Genomic DNA, 19,524 nt, shown 5'->3' with positions numbered 1-19,524 from the left:
TCATACCTGAGCACTCATTGCCTGCAATCTAACATTCCCGCAGCCCCGCAGTGATGAAGTTTAGCACAGGGTCTCCAGCCGCCCGACGCCAGGACTTCCCCAGACACCGAGTCTACCTCGGACCTCGTGTCCGTCTCGGAGTCCGGGTCATCGGTAAATCCGTCATTCCTCCCTACGAAGAGACTGACAGCTGCGGAACGCCGCTCCATGAGGGCCGAAGCAACATCCCCCACCTCGGGGAGTCGCAGGGCAGGGGAAGGCAAGAGGCCCCAGGGCCCTAGTAGCAATAGAAAGGAAAAGTGGCAAATAACTACTCTAAACTGGAAAATATAACTTTGAAATTAAGGCCCTTAAACCTATACCCTAATTACTGAGGCCTCTGACATCTCCAGAATTAAGTGATGCCCTAATGGGGACGTTCAATTGGACCGCTACCTTGGAGCAAATACATTTATTTTATTTCTAACCTGGGAAAACTAGCGACATAACAAAATAACTTTAAAAACGTTACTCCTCTGGAGTAAATAACAGAATACACGGAGCTGTTACTGTGATTAAACAACTTTACAAACTGCTAAAAATGGCAGCATTACATTTCCCCATGCCAGTATGTGGGTGCCAGAATTAAAATTTAGCCGGGGAGTGGGGGCAGGGAATGAGAACAAATAACTAATAACTAAAACGTGGAATTGTACCCCTGCGATTCCGGCCCTGCCAGGCAGTTTCGAGTTTACCCAGACCACAACCACAGTCCGGAAATGCAGCCGTGCCGTTGTGTCAGGGTTTGGGGTGTGTAGTAGAAGGAGCGCGGAGCCAGCACGGAAGGTGGGTCAGGAGACGGGCAGTAAGGATTCCTCATGACCCGTAAATAAATGTTTCTGGCGTTCCTCAGAACATTTGAGCTGGCCGACATACCTTTCTTGTATGTAACTCCAAAACAGTGTGCCGACACACATCCAAATCGGCGCCATCCCAAAATTGTGAGCACCCCGAACACGCTCACACACCCACATCTATTATAAATGCTCTCAGAGCAGCAATTACTTCAAACAGTAAACAATAAATGCCTGTCTCTACACTTAAAATCCCCGCGCACCCGTAATGTGTTTGCATCTCCAGATCGGCCTACACACATGTGACGGCAAATTCGTGCGAACCCTCATGTTCGACGACACAACCCCTTATTCCGCGCACACCCCCAAATCCATATACATCCCCCAAAGTCATGTGCCCACAAGCCACCAAATCACCCACTCAGTGCGCACCCACACAGGCTGACACCCCCGCAAACATAATCCTCTGAGCAGGAATTATTTCAAACAGTTCAGGAAATGGCGGTCTCAATATTAAATATCCCCACTCCAGATTGGCCGACACATCCAATTCTGGGTGTCACTCAAAATCCGTGTACAGCCACATGTGCACCTCCATACTGGACGACACAGTCCTAAGTTTGCACAACTCGCGAATCAGTGTGCGCCGCCATATTGGAGAATGAATACACCCAGTGTCCGTGCGCAAACCCAAATCCCTAAATGTGCGCTATCCCCATTTCAGTGCGCACCCCAAATCCCAAAATGTGCGCTATCCCCATTTCAGTGCGCACCCCAAATCCCTAAATGTGCGCTATCCCCATTTCAGTGCACACCCCAAATCCCTAAATGTGCGCTATCCCCATTTCAGTGCGCACCCTAAATCCCTAAATGTGCTATCCCCATTTCAGTGCGCACCCTAAATCCCTAAATGTGCGCTATCCCCATTTCAGTGCGCACCCCAAATCCCTAAATGTGCGCTATCCCCATTTCAGTGCGCACCCCAAATCCCTAAATGTGCGCTCTCCCCATTTCAGTGCGCACCCCAAATCCCTAAATGTGCGCTCTCCCCATTTCAGTGCGCACCCCAAATCCGCCGACACTCCAAATGCACTTTAGATTATCTCAGAAGCAGAATCGTGTCACAGTTCAGAAAATGGCTGCCTCGACAATGAAATTCTAATTCAATCCATACTCGGCATGCCCATCCCCAAATTTTTGTGCATCCCCCAAAGCCGAGGGCACCCCTACATGCACAACAATTTATCCCAGGACAAGAATCATTTCAAACAGTTCACTAAATATCGTCCTCCGCATGAAACAATAGCAAGAACAAAGTCCAACGTGCAAAGAACAAAGAATTGCTGTAAACTGCATATCCAACAACTGTTGTCTGGGTGCTTCATCACTTTTTTTTTTGCTTTTCAATAACCTTTTCACCGAGTTGCTTGGAGTGTTCTTTTGTCTTCATGGAGTAGTTTTTGCCAGGACACTGACACGGCATCAATTGGTCCTTGTGTATTTTTAGGACAGTTAATTGAAACATCCGGACTGCACACGGTGATTTCCATTTAACTAATGATATGAATTCTAAAACCAATTGGCTGCACTAGTGACTATTTGGGTTGTCATATTAAAGGGGGTGAATACCCATACAATGGATTATTTACGGAGTAAATTATCATGGTTGCTCACTGAATAAAGCAAACCCGTGGAGTTGCTTTGGAGGACATTCATTTTACCAGCGAGTATTATGAGCAGCCGACACTGCATTCAGGTGGATGAACCCTCAGGCCTGACCCACTGCTTTGTGGAAGGAGAGAGAAGATTGTTGAGGTCCACTGAAGGTTGCCCCAGTGACTGAAGAGCGGCTAATGTTGTTTTACTGTTTAAAGAGCTGTCAAGGACAAGCCTGGGAACTGCAGGTCAGTCAGTCTGACTTCAGTAGTTCGGACGCTACTGGAGGGGATCCGTAGGCACTTCCAACCCGCCAACATTTCCCACTTACACATTAGATTATCCGAGAGAGAGAGAAAAAATCAAATAGTTCACAAAATAGCAGCAACCAACTTAAATTCAGAGTCAAAACAAACACAAATTTAAAGTGCTTTTATTGATGGAGCCAGTTTGCGGTAGTCCACTGTGGATCGCTGAATATGATTTGTGAATGATTTCAGCCCCAACTTGTGCACAGAATTGGCGCGACTGTCGTATGCATACACCGGAAGTACGAGGTAATTGAAAGATTTTTGGGACTGCCAGCGAGGGCAGCCCAGGCAAAAAGGGGGTTTCATTGTTGGGGCTCGTCCGGGATGGAGTGTCTGAGCTGCTGTGTGATTGCCCTGAGCATTGAACAAGTGGGGTTGTGTGTTTAAACCTGCGTTAAACAATTGTCCGTAAAGTGATTGAGAGACGGGATTATGAAGGCTGCAGGGATAAAGGATAAAGTCTCCGCGCACAGCTGCAGAAATCTCCACTTCCAATTCGGCAGCCTCGCTTTCATCCCCTCTTCTCGAAAGGATGAATGGCCCATGACCCACCCCCGCTCCCGGGGCCGCAAGAGCACCGGACAGATCTACTGCCCTAACGAAAGCGCTAGTATAAACTCAAGCGAAATCTTTGCCTACCATTTTGTCAAATCTTCGCTCCATGATCGCAACTGTTGCTAATGCTCTAACGGTACTTATAATCATAAGTAACGAATCAAAGAGATTACCGGTAGCTAATGCTTGTGTTTGGAATGGAATGGATATTCGTAGCCCATATTAAATGTTACTTATGATTATAAGTACCGTTAGAGCATTAGCAACAGTTGCGATCATGGAGCGAAGATTTGACAAAATGGCAGGCAAAGATTTCGCTTGAGTTTATACTAGCGCTTTCGTTAGGGCAGTAGATCTGTCCGGTGCTCTTGCGGCCCCGGGAGCGGGGGTGGGTCATGGGCCATTCATCCTTTCGAGAAGAGGGGATGAATGCGAGGCTGCCGAATTGGAAGCGGAGATTCCTGCAGCTGTGCGCGGAGACTTTAAAGAAAAGCTGCTGTCGTTTCGGCGGAGTGAGGGGAGAGAGACGGCCGGAGAGACGGCTGAGTTACTTGCGGCGGAGATGGGCCATACAAATGGCTGAGGCGAATTAGTTTAGGATGGATCAAATGACAAAAAGGCACACAGTCACCGGCGACGATCGATATTGCCTCCGAATGTCCGTTAGACGCGTACCCCTCCCCGCCGCGTTGGTTGAGCTGATCAGAGAAGTAAGAGGGGAGGAAAATGCGACGGGTGAGCGGGAGGCCTCCGTCAGCAGGGTGGCGCCCTCGGTAGTAGCCTCCGTTGCTGAAGAGAACAATGATATATCACAACCGGGGATGTTACAGGAGTTTGTGGCAGATTTGTGAACTGAGATGTCCAGGCTACAATGGGTAGCTGCCGCCACCAGGCATGACAAAGCCGACAGGGAGCCGGACCCACTGATGGGATACACTGAGCAGAGGGACGCTGTTGAACGGGGTCTCTGGAAAAAGCGACCGCTTCAGGAGGGAGTGTAAAGAACGTGAAAACCCTCAGAGAGTGAGCCCGCTGTCTCACCGGCAGGAAGGGAAGTCAGCAAACTTCAGAGAGACCCAGTGAGGGAACGGCATGGCTTCTCGATAGGGACACATTCCAATCAATACATCAAGAAAAACACTGAAGTGTAAAGTCCTCTTCCTGAAGGCATAGTGAGGCAAATCTGCAGCTTATCGCTAGGTATCGCGGGTATTTGTGCTACAGACATACTTGACACAGGTTCCCAGGTTACCCCCCTGTGTAGATCGCTCTACAACCGGTATGTGACGTATTGGTGCCACACAGCGTGCAAGAGCCCTGGGGCCTCAGTACCGATGACCACCCGGACGGTGGATAACATCATTAAAGGTGTCTGCGGACCTGGGGTTATGACAAAACCCAAGGTTGTTTCAGTTTTGATACTTTAATAAAAACGCTCTTTGAACTTGGTTCTTGACATCAGTTTAAGGTGCAGGCAGCATTTTGGAAATGATTCTTGCTCTGGGATGATCTAATATGTATGTGGGGTGTCCGTGGGTTTAGGAGTTCGCACAGATCTGAGGGTGTGCGCAGGTTTAGGGCTGTGTCGGCGGATATGGGAGATTCGTGCAAAGGGTTTTATTCAGTGCCAGGCGGAAATAGTGCAAAAGCTCTTCAAAAGTTGTGAAGGAGAAAGGAGGCAAATGAAAACAAACATATATCTACAAAATTTACAAATATATAAAGCTTTCTTCATAACAAACTTTGTTCTTTTTTCAACCTTCCCATATAACTATCCACTAAACGTCAAATCCAACCGCCACATCTCCCAGCAAAGGCAGACTGAGGGTTTAAATCTGCCTCCGCCTGGCCGAGAAGGACTGTTGGTCTGGGCGGGGGGAGGGTGGGGGTGAGTGTGGATTACGTGACCAGATGATAGTAATTATTTTAGATGAAGAAAATGACCTTTTTAAACAGCGTTCTAACATGTTACAGTTTGATTCCACAACAAATGTCCCACTGATCAGTGTCCACATGCTCAGGAGAATATAAAACAATAATGCCCTCCCACCAGTGGTGCTACCTCTGCAAGGTGTGGGGCGCCGGACCCCACTAACCCGGGTATTGTCTCAGGACACCCCAAAAGGTCTCTCTGGTCTCTTGGGATCGTTCTGCTGTCTGGAAACCGAAGTAACGGTGTGAGTGAAAATAAATGAAACCGTTCGGAATGATTGTGTCCAGAATCGTTATTTTATATCAGTTATCTCTACACGGTCTGTTCCCCGGTCTCTGTTTCTCCGAAACTTTATCGTCTCCTTCACTCCTATACTGCATATTCTGCTGTACTTGTCTCCCTTAGACACCATTCTCTGACCCCGATACTGTATAGTTTCCTGTCTTTGTCACACCGACACTGCATCTTCTCCAGTCACTGTCTCCCCCATACTGTACAGTCTGTCCTCTCTATCACCCAACACTGTCAAGTCTCCAGACTCTGTCACCCTATAATGAATTTTACATAGACTCCGTCACACATGAAGTGTACAGACTCTCATTCCTTCACCCCTATACTGCAGTCTCCAGCCGCTGTCACCACTATACCGTATATTCTCCACTCTCTGTCACCCCTGTACTCTGTAGTCTTCAGCCTCTATTACCTCTGTACTCTATAGACACCAGGCTCTGTCACCCCTGTAGTGTATCGTCTCCAGTCTCTGTCACCCCTAATCTATAGTCTCCAGTCTTTGTCATCCCTATACTGTATCGTTCCTAGACTCTGTCACCCTATACTCTATAGTCTCCTGTCTCTGTCACCCCTATACTGTACTGTTCCTAGTTTCTGTCAACCCAATACTCTATAGTCTCCAGTCTCTGTCACCCCTATACTCTATAGTCTCCAGTCTCTGTCAACCCTATACTGTACTGTTACTAGTCTCTGTCAACCCTATACTCTATAGTCTCCAGTCTCTGTCACCCCTATACTGTACTGTTCCTAGTCTCTGTCAACCCAATACTCTATAGTTTCCAGTCTCTGTCACCCCTATACTCTATAGTCTCCAGTCTCTGTCACCCCTATTCTCTATAGTCTCCAGTCTCTGTCACCCCTATACTGTACTGTTCCTAGTCTCTGTCAACCCAATACCCTATAGTCTCCAGTCTCTGTCACCCCTAAACTGTACAGTTCCTAGTCTCTGTCAGCCCTATACTCTATAGTCTCCTGTCTCTGTCACCCCTATACTGTACAGTTCCAAGTCTCTGTCAGCCCTATACACTATAGTCTCCTGTCTCTGTCAACACTATACACTATAGTGTCCAGTCTCTGTCACCCCTATACTCTATAGACTCCAGTCTCTGTCACCCCTATACTGTACTGTCCCTAGTCTCTGTCAACCCCATAGTGTATCGTTTCCAGTCTCTGCCACCCCTATACTCTATAGACTCCAGTGTCTGTCACCCCTATACTCTATAGTCTCCAGTCTATACCGTATAGTCCCTAATCTCTTTCAAACCCAGAGTGTATCGCCTCCAGTCTCTGTCACCCCTGTACTGTATAATCTCCAGTCTCTGACTCACCTACTCTCTATAGTCTCCAGTCTCTGACTCCCCTATTCTCTATAATCTCCGGTCTATGTCACCCCTATACTCTATGGTCTCCAGTCTCTGACTCCCCTATACTGTATAGTTCCTACTCTCTGTCACCCCTATACTGTACAGTCTCCAGTCTCTGACTCCCCTATACTGTATAGTTCCTACTCTCTGTCACCCCTATACTGTACAGTCTCCAGTCTCTGATTCTCCTATACTGTACAGTCCCTAATCTCTGTCAACCCTATAGTGTATCATCTCCAGTCTCTGGGGTTGTGGACCTCTGTAATGGACCAAAGGCAATGTTGGTGAGGGTTCAGCAGAGGGTTGTCAGGGGGAACTTCTGAACCGTTACGATAGTAATTTTTGTGAGGGAACGGCCAAATAGGATTGGAGTACCTTAGAGAGCCCATTTGTTGTTTCTTACCCGTATTGTTGAAGTAATTTTGCTGAATTTACTGGAACCGGCAAACTACTAACATTTGCTCACCTGGCTGCTGGAATATGGACACATTTACCAGACATGTAAATAACATTGAAATGCATTTGAACTCCTTCGAGGCTTAGAATCGAACAGCGTTTTAGCTACAGAGTCGATCATATAACGTAACCAGATGTTTGACTACTGCTTTCAGCTCCTGCCTGAATTTCCTCTGTGCCAGAGTGTAGATACACGTGTTGGTGCAGGTACAGAGATATTGTAACATGAACCCAAACTGTTGCAGGATATACGTCGGAGTATTCAAATATCTGTTGGTGTAATAGTAATTCTGAACTTGCCAGCTCATAGTATATACAATATAGGGGATCCACAACAATATGAAATTTGCCGATAGAGCGAACAACAAAATTATTGACTTTCTCCGTTTCTCTACCTCTGGATCATTCTTTTTCTCTCTGCTGTTCCTGAGCCCCCGGCGAGTTCTGTTTGCCGCGATGATATGACTGACTGTGAAAGCATTAAAAAGTAGAATCAAACCGATCGGCAATAAGGGTGTAGTGATCGTGCTAAACAACTGAAATGCTTTCCACGTTGGTAAAGTAAGGAAATCCATTCCGAAAATGCATCGCCAGGGTATGTTGTCAATGATAAAGTAAGGTTCTACCGCAAAGTAGAACGGAACACTTTTCGCACAACTTCCTAAACACACAATTACTATCACAATAGTCGCCGTCCTCTCGGTGCAGTATCGTTCCCGCAGCTTTTGACTGCAGATTGCAATAAAGCGATCGAACGTGAAAGCCACCGTGAGCCAAACAGAACAGTCCATGGTTACGACACTCAGGACAAGCGTCACGGCGCAAACCGGCGTAATGAGCAAAGGAAGGGCATAAACATAAATATTATTGATCTGATCGATTATAACAGAAATAATAACACCCAGTAAGTCAGCTGCTGCCATTCCCACCAGGTAACGGGAGATGCATTTAGAGAGTCCGCAGTTTCCCAGAGACAGGATTACAATCGCCACGAAATTAACTGCAAGGAAGCAAAGAAGAGTTAGGTTCATGCACAGACACACAGATCATGTTAACTTGGATTACACGCATAGAAATGTGTGAAATCGGATTGAGTGAATCTCAGACATCTGATCATATCCCGGGTGTGCCAGGCTTCAATTCCGAAAGCGGAAATGTTCTTCGTGTGGGCTCTGTTACTGTCCTTCGGTTGGATGACAACGACGGACCCGAGTAACAGTTGAGCCGCAACTTTCCAGTTGTCGGAAAGGTATCAGTGAGCGGCTTATCGACTCATTCATCCAGACAGCTGAGAATGCTGAAGGTTTCATATATTGCAGGGATAAAATGGACTCAGGGAGATGACATTTGGAGTGGAGGGGCAGGACGGCTAAATGCGTTTCGATGTACAGGTGGCAAATAAACTTCAATCTTGTACATTGCGACTGAGAAGCAATATAAGGAATTTTGCTCCCTCATGTTGTATATTGAATGGAAGAAACGGAGAAAATTTTTATTTAAATCAAAACTGGGCCTAAGGGGACACGGTAAAATAAAAGAGTTTTTCAGCTTATCGTGGCAATTTCCGAGACATGTCAATAAATAAACAGACAAGAAGTCTTTCTAGTGACAATGAGACGGAGAAAAAAGGAACTGGGTGTTGCCGAAAAATCGGGGTGCTAGAAAAGAGAGCTGCGGCGATGCTGTAGGATTTGTTTTCATTTTAGTGAACATTTCAGATTCTGTCTCGATGTAGAATCAGATTTAGAACAACACGTGATGGTAAAGCTGCAAAGACGAGAAAGGTAAAATGCTGGAACAGTATCAATATTAACACTCAATCAATTGTTAATATTGACAAAGTGATCGGACCTGAGAAAAGAGCAACAATTCCAGGGTAAAATTAAAGAATAAAATAAAATATAACTTTAAATCTGAACCGGAGGAGGCACCATCTGTAACAAATGCAACAAGAGCAAAACACACGCATACAGTCGGAACCAATTCCAGTTACGTACCAGGGATACCAATCGCTGCCAGTACAGGATAGTAAATTCTCGCGATGTAGTAAATTGCTGGATATCCCATTTTCTGTGTGAGTTGGTGATCAGTTGAAAGTAGTCCAGCTACTGATCCCTACTGTTCATTGCTTTTGCAAGTTTTTATACAGGAGAGGAAAGTGCCCTCTGACAATTAATCATACCACGTGGTTAGTCGCATCAGTGACAGTCCACTAAACAAACACTTGAGGTAAGCTATTTATATGGATTGCGTCATCGTGCAATGAAAATCGCTCTCTCGGAAGAATTACGAAATAACAATTATGTTCAATTTTGTTTATTCACACCTTCAAACGAGAACCTTGCACATTATATGTATTCTATGACAATTCTATGACACTGAGTTTGTGCGTTTCGCATAAAATAATCCTTAGTCTCAATATTTTTACAAGGTGGACTATCACCCTCAAATAATCAACAATAGTTACAATAGGCGAAGCGCATTAAGATTCTGAAGTTACGGAAGGCATTTCGTTTGATTGTTCAATTCAATAATCTTTCCCCGATGCTCACACTTCCTTCTTGCTTTCAGATTGGTTTGGTGCCACGAAAGTGGTCAAACAGGAGGATAAATAACTCAATAGACAATAGACAATAGACAGTAGGTGCCCGGGTAGTCCATCCGGCCCTCCTAGCCAGCAAAGCTATTCACTGAGTCCATGGCTGATCACACACATTTAGTGCCCCGTCCCTGCCCTCTCCCCACATCCCTTGACCCCGCTATCTATAAGAGCTCTATCTAACTCTCTCTTGAAAGCATCCAGAGACTTGGCCTCCACTGCCTTCTGGGGCAGAGCATTCCACATATCCACCACTCTCTGGGTGAAAACGTTTTTCCGCATCTCTGTTCTAAATGGCCTACCCCTTATTCTTAAACTGTGGCCTCCAGTTCTGGACTCACCCATCAGCGGGATCATGCTTCCTGCCTCCAGCGTGTCCAAACCCTTAATAATCTTATATGTTTCAATCAGATCCCCTCTCATTCTTCTAAATTCCAATGTATACAAGCCCAGTCGTTCCAGTCTTTCAACATATGACAGTCCCGCCCTTCCTGGAATTAACCTTGTGAACCTACGCTACACTCCCTCAATAGCAAGAATGTCTTTCCTCAAATTTGGAGACCAAAACTGCACACAATACTCCAGGTGGGGTCTCACCAGGGCCCTTTACAGCTGCAGAAGGACCTCTTTACTCCTATAATCAATTCCTCTTGTTATAAAGGCCAGCATGCCATTAGCTTTCTTCACTGCCTGCTGTACCTGCATGATTGTTTTCATTGACTGATGTACAAGAACACCTAGATCTCGTTATACTTCCCCTTTTCCTAACCTGACTCCATTTAGATAGTAATCTGCCTTCCTGTTCTTGCCACCAAAGTAGATAACCTCATTAAACTGCATCTGTCATACATTCGCCGACTCATCTAGCCTGTCCAAGTCACCATGCATTCTCATAACATCCTCCTGACATTTCACACTGCCACCCAGCTTTGTGTCATCGGCAAATTTGCTAATGTTACTTTAATCTCTTCATCTAAATCATGACTGTATATTGTAAACAGCTGCGGTCCTAACATCCAAAAGCGACCCGTTAATCGCTACTCTTTGTTTCCAGTCAGCCAGCCAATTTTCAATCCATGTCAGTACTCTGCCCCAAATACCATGTGCTCTAATTTTCCCCACTAATCTCCTATGTGGGATTTTATCAAAGGCTTTCTGAAAGTCCAGGTACACTACTTCCACTAGCTCTTCCTTGTCCATTTTCATAGTTACATGCTCAAAAAATTCCAGAAGATTAGTCAAGCATGATTTCCCCTTCATAAATCCATGCTGACTCGGACTGATCCTTCTACTGCTATCCAAATGTGTCGTAATTTCCTCTTTTATTATTGAATCCCGCATCTTTCCCACCACTGACGTCAATAAACGATTAGATTAGTTATGCATCTCGAAGTCCACCTCCACATAGAAACATAGAAAAAAAACATACAGCACAATACAGGTCTTTCGGCCCACAAAGCTGTGCCGAACATGTCCCTTGGTGTCTGAAAAGAGGATGCATGCCATCTTGGACAATGTCTCTCATCCACTCAATAATGTACTGGTTAGGCACAGGAATACATTCAGCCAAAGACTCATTCCACCGAGTTGTAACACTGAGCGTCATAGGAAGTCATTCCTGCTCGTGGCCATCAAACTTTATAACTCCTCCCTCGGAGTCTCAGACACCCTGAGCCAATAGGCTGGTCCTAGACTTATTCCCGCTTGGCATAATTTACTTATTATTACCTAATTATTTATGGTTTTATATTGCTATATTTCTACATTGTTCTTGGTTGGTGCGACTGTAACAAAACCCAATTACCCTCGGGATCAATAAGGTATGTCTGTCTGTCTGTCTGTCCTACCTGAGAACTACTTAGGTATTACCCATGGCAAACTGCAAATAGCCATCTTGGAGAATCTTTAAAGACCCTATCGTTGCCGCCTCCAACCCCTCCGCAGGCAGACCATTCCACGCACTCACCGCTCTTTGTCTAAAAAACCTACCCCTGACATCTCCTCTGTACCTAATCCCAAGCAACTTAAAACTATGCCTTCTCGTGCTAACCATTTCAGCCCTGGGACAAAGCCTCTGACTATCCACACGATCAATGCCGCTCATTATCTAGTACACGTCTATCAGGTCACCTCTCATCCTCCGTCGCTCCAAGGAGAAAAGACCGTGTTCACTGAAGCTAATCTCATAAGCCATGCTCCCCAACACAGGAAACATCCTTGGAAATCTCCTCTGCACCTTTTCTATATTTTCCACGTCCTTCCTGTAGTGAGGCGACCAGAATCAAGCACAGTACTCCAAGTGGGGTCTCACCAATGTCCTATATAGCTGCAACATTACCTCTTGCCTTTAGACTCAATCCCACGATTGATGAAGGCCAATGCACTGTATGCTTTCTTAACCATAGAGTCAAACTGCGTAACAGCTTTGAGTGTCATATGGACTCAGACCCCAAGATCCCTCTGATCCTCCATACTGCTAAGAGTCTTACCATTAATGCTATATTCTGCCATCATATTTGACCTTCCAAAATGAACCGTCTTACACTTATCTAGGTTGAACTCCATCTACTAATTCTCAGACCATTTTTGCATCCTTTCAATGTTCCGTTGTAACCTCTGACAGCTCTCCACATTATTCACAACACCCCCAACATTGTGTCATCAGCATATTTACTAACCCATCCCTCCACTTCCACATCCAAGTCATTTATAAAAATCACAAATAGTAGGGTTCCCCGAAGTTCCCTGAGGCACAGCACTGGTCACCGGTTTTCATGCAGAATATGACCCGAATACAACCACATTTGCCTTCAGTGGGCAATGCCTCATTACTTTCTCCATAAGCCTTGCATGGGGTACCTTATCAAATGCCTTGTGAAAATCCATATACTCTACATCTACGGCACTACCTTCATCAATGTGTTTAGCCATATCAACAAAAAAATCCAATCTGGCTCGTAAGGAATGACTTGCCTTTGACAAAGCCATGCTGACTATAATCATATGTCTCTTATCATATAATCATCAGTCTCTTCAAATGTTCACAAATCCTGCCTCTCGGGATCTTCTCCATCAACTTACCAACCACTGAAGTAAGGCTCACAGGCATATGATTTCCTGGGCCATCCCTACTCCCTTTCATGAACAAGGGAATACCATCCGCAACCCTCCAATCCTCCGGAACCTCTGCCGTCCTCTTTGATGATGCAAAGATCATTGCCAGAGGGTCAGCAATCTCCTCCCTCTCTTCTACAGTAGCCTGGGTCACAGACCGTCCCGTCCCGGTCACTCATCCAACTTGATGCTTTCCAGAAGCTACAGCACATCCTCTTCCTTAATATCGACATTGTCAAGTTTTTCAGTCCACTGCAAGGCATCTCTATAATCGCTAAGATCCTTTTCCGTGGTGAATACTGAAGCAAAGTATTCATTAAGTACCTCCTCTACTTCCTCGGGTTCCATACACACTTATCCACTGTCACAGTTGATAGGTCCTATTCTCTCACGTCTGATCCATTTGTTCTTCACATACTTGTAGAATGCCTTCGGTTTTTTCCTTAATCCTCTCTGCCAATGCCTTCTCATGGCCCCTTCTAGCTCTCCTAATTTCATTTTTAAGCTCCTTCCTGCTAGCCTTATAATCTTCTGGATTCCTATCATTACCTAGTTTTTGGAATCTTTCGTAAGTCCTTCTTTTCGTCTGGACTAGATTTCCAGCAGCCTTTGTACACCACGGATTTTGTACCCCACCATCCATTCCACGTCTCATTGGAACGTACCTACTCAGAACCTCACGCAAATATCCCCTGAACATTTGTCACATTCCTTCCGAATGTTTCCCTGAGAACATCTGTTTCCAGTTTATGCTTCCAAGGTCTAATTAAATACCAATTTATGATTCCAAACTTATATGGGGGTTGATGAGTCATCTCTAATTAATGTACGGAGTTTGTTTCACAAAACTATCTTTTTTAAAATATATTTTTTATTAATTTTAAGAGAATTACATAAAATGAATAGAGTAATAGAACAGTGAAAAATTAATATTAGCCCTCCCCCTCCCCTTAACCCTTTCCCCCTTAATATCCCTATCTTTAAAAAAAAAGAAAGAAAGAAGAAAGAAAGAAGGATTGCCTGAATATCGGAGGATCCCCGCATGCTCCATGGAGTTCAAAATAATTTTAGTATATGTCTTTATTTTTTTCCCAAATAACTAATAATTTTATCTTCAAAGGACCTACATATTTAATCCTATCTTTTGTAGATAGGGGTGCCAAATTTTCAAAAATATATCATATTCATTTCTTAAATTATAAGTAATCTTTTCAAGTTGAATGCAGCTATATATTTCATTATTCCCACGGTCCATAGTTAAGTATGAATCTGATTTCCATGTAACTGAAATAGCTTTTTTGGCTACTGCCAATGCAATTTTTATAATTTTTTTCTGATATTTATTCAATTCAGGTTTCGGTATTATCCCTTCAATATCGCCTAATAAAAATAATATTGGGCTATGTGGGAGTTGTATTCCAATAATTTGTTCCATTAAAAGTCTTAAATTTATCCAAAAAAGTTGAATTTTAAAACAAGACCAAGTAGAGAGTAAAAAAGTACCGATTTCTTGATTACATCGGAAACATTGGTCATATAAGTTTGGGTTTAATCTATTTATTTTTTCTGGTGTAATATATAATTGTTGTAAAAAATTGTATTGTAGTAATCTCAGTCGGACATTTATTGTATTTGTCATACGATCAATGTAAGAGGTGATTAAGCTGTTAAGATGTGCATTGACACGAAGGAGTTAAGATTTTAAGCTTCTGCTAAACTGCTAATGCCTACGTGACAAACTGCTAATGCAAAGGGGGTAACCGCGAAGATTGTGAAATATGCTACTGACAATAAAATAGAGGATGTAACGGTTGACCGTGGGTCGTAACGAAAGACAACCCCAAATATGGAATGGAAAAGTACTGAGTACTAAGCTCAAGATTGTGCACCTCCTAGCTCTTCTGAGCCGGGAGGGGAGGAGTTAAGAGAGACATATAAAAATTGGAACTGTGTAAGGCTCGGGGTTCCTTTTTTAAGGCACCCAGCTCTGCAGACCTGTTCTAATAAACTTTGTTTCCTTGAATTTGTCCTTGGCCATTATTCAGGGGTAGGACGTTTCTGACAACTTGGGGGCTCGTCCGGGATCTACACTCCGGCCGTGAGGGGGGCAAGGAAGGACATCGGAGAAGGCGCACCCTGCCAAGTTCGGCAGTCCCTGATTCCTTGCTCGTCGCCCCACGCGGCTTGAGCGAGTGATATCCGGCGGACTCATGGAAACAAAGAGGGGTTGTCGAGGCAGTCGAGGCAGTGAGCGATCGAGTAATTTCTGTGCACAGGACCCAGGTAAGAGATCCTGCAGTGACGTGGTACACAAGAATTGTGGAACTACGGGGTAGCCTGCAGGTGGATCCTGCAGAGACGTAGTGCACGAGAATTGTGGAACCACGGGGTAGCCTGCGTGTGGATTCCTGGGCGATCGCGGGAATACAGGTTCCGGAATTGGACAGGAGTGATCGAGCTAGGTGGGTCACATTCAAATTAAATTCCTGCAGTGACGTGGTGCGTAAGGGGTGGGAACCACGGGGTAGCCTGCGGGTGGATAGGAACCGGGCAAGTCCTCGAGATGGGAAATAAGGGGTCTAAGAGAGAAAAGGGTAAAGGAAATCCAGGCGCCAATGATGAAAAATACCCCGGTGTACCCCCTGATAGTCCCTTGGGACGGATGTTAGAAAATTGGGATTAGGGGAGGCGAAAAGGGAAGTCAAAGAAAATGATGATACAGTACTGTGAATTCTGGTCCCGCCAACCGATCCAAGGGTTGGCTGTGTGGTGGCCTAAGTTCGGGTCTAGCGAGGATTGGGTACAACAAGCCCTTAATCTGTACGTGAATTCAAAACCTAACGTTAAACCCGAAGAAAGTGATTATGCCGTATGCTGGTTACCAACGACAAATAGTTATAAGTTGAAAACGATAAAGGAAGGGGAACAGAAAAAGAATACATGGGAGGTGCTCGACCATCTGCCGCCCCCATATGTGCCCCCTACCGCTCCATAAATCGAAGACCCTGAGGAAAGGGGAAGTGAAAATGAGTCAGCAGCTACAGCTGGAGAAGATGCAGACCAGGGTGAAGAGGAAACGGAGCGTGCAAAACCGCGGAGTGCAGGAGCTAGGAGGGTGAAAACCAGGTCACAGACAGCTGAAACTAACAAAGAGGAAGTCGAACAGACCACCAAACTAATGCCTCTGAGAGAAGTGCCCATGGGGGGAGAAGCTGGAGGGATGGGGTATGTTAATGTTCCCCTGACTAGTACTGAGGTACTGAATTTTAAAAAGGAAATGAAAGGCCTATTAGAAGACCCCATGGGCCTGGCTGAACAGTTGGATCAATTTCTAGGACCCAACACATATACCTGGGATGAAATGCACTCAATTATGGGAACCTTGTTTTCCACCCAAGAAAGACAAATGATAAGACAGGCGGCCATGGTAATGTGGGAAAGGGAACAGCCAGGCCAAGGGGAGCTGCAACAGAAATTCCCTCTTGTGGACCCAGGCTGGGATAAGCAAACAGAGGGGGGGCGAAGAAATATGAGAGATATGCGAGAATTCCTAATAAAGGGAATAAGACAGGCGGTTCCGAAGGGACACAACTTTACCAAGGCATTTGGGAGCCACCAAAATCCCGAGGAGACTCCGTCCGACTTCCTAGATAAAATCCGGAGGAACATGCAACAATACGCGGGAATAGACCCTGAGACGGAGGTTGGCCAACAGCTGATTCGTGTTGAATTTGTATCGAAAGCATGGCCAGATATAAGAAAAAAAAACTGGAAAAACTAGAAGATTGGAATACTAAACCCTGAAGTGAACTACTTAGGGAGGCACAGAAAGTGTTTGTAAGAAGGGATGAAGAGAAGCAGAAGAAAGCAGTCAAGATAATGGTCCAGACGGTCCAACAGGTGACCGCAGACAAAAGAGAAAGGAGAGACCCATGGCCAGGGACGAAGTGGCAGCCAAGATCGAAGTAGGGAACCCAGGAGACCCCTAGATGTTTTCACTGCGACGAAGAGGGACACTTCAGGCGCGAGTGCCCCAAATACCGATGGGAAGTGAGCTCGTATGCTATGATGGAAGAAGAGTACTAGGGGGGGTCGGGGGTTCCAACCCTTGGGGAAGAAAAATCATCTGCGGGAACCCCTGGTAAATTTGAAATTAGGTCCCCAAGGGTGTGACACAACCTTCATGGTCGACTCAGGAGCCGAAGGATCAAGTATAATAGAGATACCATCAGGGACCCAGACCGGAGAAAAATGGATGGGAGTATCCGGTATTGGAGGGAAGATAATACAAGTACCTGTTATAGAAAACATGAAAATTGAACATGAGGATAGGGTAACGGGACAGGACCTACATTTGTTACCCTCTGCGGGATTCAACCTGCTCGGGCGGGATCTGCAAGTCAAGTTAGACATCGGGACTGTGCCCAGGAACGGGAAGATAACGGTACAGCTGTTTGCCCCCAGGGAAGAAGACGATAGGAAAATAAGCCCGGAGGTATGGTACAAGGAAGGGAACCGGGGGGGGGGCGGGGTTTGAACATCCCCCCCTTGCAAATCTCGCTATTACCTAACAGTTCGCCAGTACGGAGAAAACAGTACCCTATTTCAATGGAAGGGAGGAAAGGCCTGCAACCGGTAATAGAAGGACTGATCGCAGATGGACTTTTGGAAGTGTGTATGTCACCATATAACACCCCGATCCTCCCGGTGAGGAAGCCGGACGGAAGTTACAGGATGGTCCAAGACTTGAGGAGCCGATAAGACTCCTGACTTTGATCCCAATGCAAGAAGGGATCATCAAGCCCCCAGCCTTCTCCCAAATTGAAATCGACAAGATGAATCAGCTGGGAGCCCGACAGGACCCAGATGGAAGGTGGAAGATTCCCGATGGCAGGCAACTCCTAAATAAAGAGGTTACCCGGAGTATCCTCCAACGATTGCACCAACAAACCCATTGGGGAGGGCAGGCCATGTGTGACACAATCCTGAGAGAATATGCATGCAAGGGAATCTACACGTTGGCCCAACAAGAGGTAACTAGATGTCCAACGTACCAGCGAATAAACAAGAAAGTGATGCGATCCATCCCAAGAGGCGGCCAACCCCTGGCCATGAGACCCTTCCATAGAATCCAAATCGACTTCACCGAGCTGCCCCCAGTGCAAAGATGGAAATACTTATTGGTAATCGTGGATCACTTTACACGCTGGGTGGAAGCATACCCAAACACTAAGGCAGATGTGCCCACAGTAGCTCGGATACTACTCGAGAACATAATCCCCAGATATGGAATTGTGGGGTCCATAGACTCTGACCGGGGGACACACTTTGCCTCCAAGACGCACCAGTTAATTTGTGATGCACTTGATATCGAATGGAAGTACCATACTCCGTGGCATCCCCAGAGTTCGGGAAGAGTAGAACGAATGAACAGCACCCTGAAGGCACAACTAACCAAGTTAATGTTGGAAACCAAGCTACCATGGACCAAGTGTTTGCCGATCGCCCTCCTGAGAATACGTACAGCGCCCCGGAAGGACATAGGAGTATCTCCTTATGAGATGCTCTTTGGACTGCCATATTGGAATAAAATAGAGGGGTATCCCACACTACAGGGGGGTGATTTATTTGTAAAGAACAATTTACTGGCCTTGTCCCGTTCCTTTGCAGAACTGCGGAAAAAGGGTCTCTTGGCCCAGACTCCGCCGCTCGATTTTGCTTTACATCAGATCGTGCCTGGAGATTGGGTTCTGGTAAGGACCTGGAAGCCGGAGAAGTTACAGCCACAGTGGGAAGGCCCTTTCCAGGTCCTGCTAACAACAGAGGCGGCTGTACGGACAAAAGAAAAAGGGTGGACACACGCATCCAGGGTAAAAGGACCGGTGAAGCCCGAAAGCCGCACTGAGTGGACCTGTGTTCCCGGTGAAGAACCGTTGGTGGTGAAGCTAAAAAGGCAGCAAAAATGAACTCTATGTGGACTGTAACATTATTGACTTTAATATATTTGATTCTATATGTCGGGGAAATAGAAGGGAAATGTGACAAGTGCAGAACCGTGGTACGAGTGGGGCAGAGGGTGTTCCCAGGATCCTTCGTATCCCACTCGCATGTAAATGACCGTTGTTATGATAAAAGCAGAAGAGTGTTGGGAAAATGGTAAGCCGTACTATCAGGTCTATAATAAAGGCGGTTGGTGGCGAACAGTACTCTGGATGGTGGGAGGTGGATTAATGAGTCTGATGCTTTTACCCTGCCTCATTCCCTGTGTACAAGCACTAATAAGACGAAGTGTGTCACAACTTCAGGCAATAGAAATACCTCAGCACGGCACTGGCATTGGAGCTGTTGGCAAAACAGCAGAGTCAGATGCGAACAGCAATATACCAGAACAGGCTGGCCGTGGACTATCTAC

Source organism: Hemitrygon akajei, unplaced genomic scaffold, assembly GCF_048418815.1.
Source record: "Hemitrygon akajei unplaced genomic scaffold, sHemAka1.3 Scf000125, whole genome shotgun sequence".
Lineage (NCBI taxonomy): Eukaryota > Metazoa > Chordata > Chondrichthyes > Myliobatiformes > Dasyatidae > Hemitrygon > Hemitrygon akajei.
Note: the sequence above shows the minus strand (reverse complement) of the source record.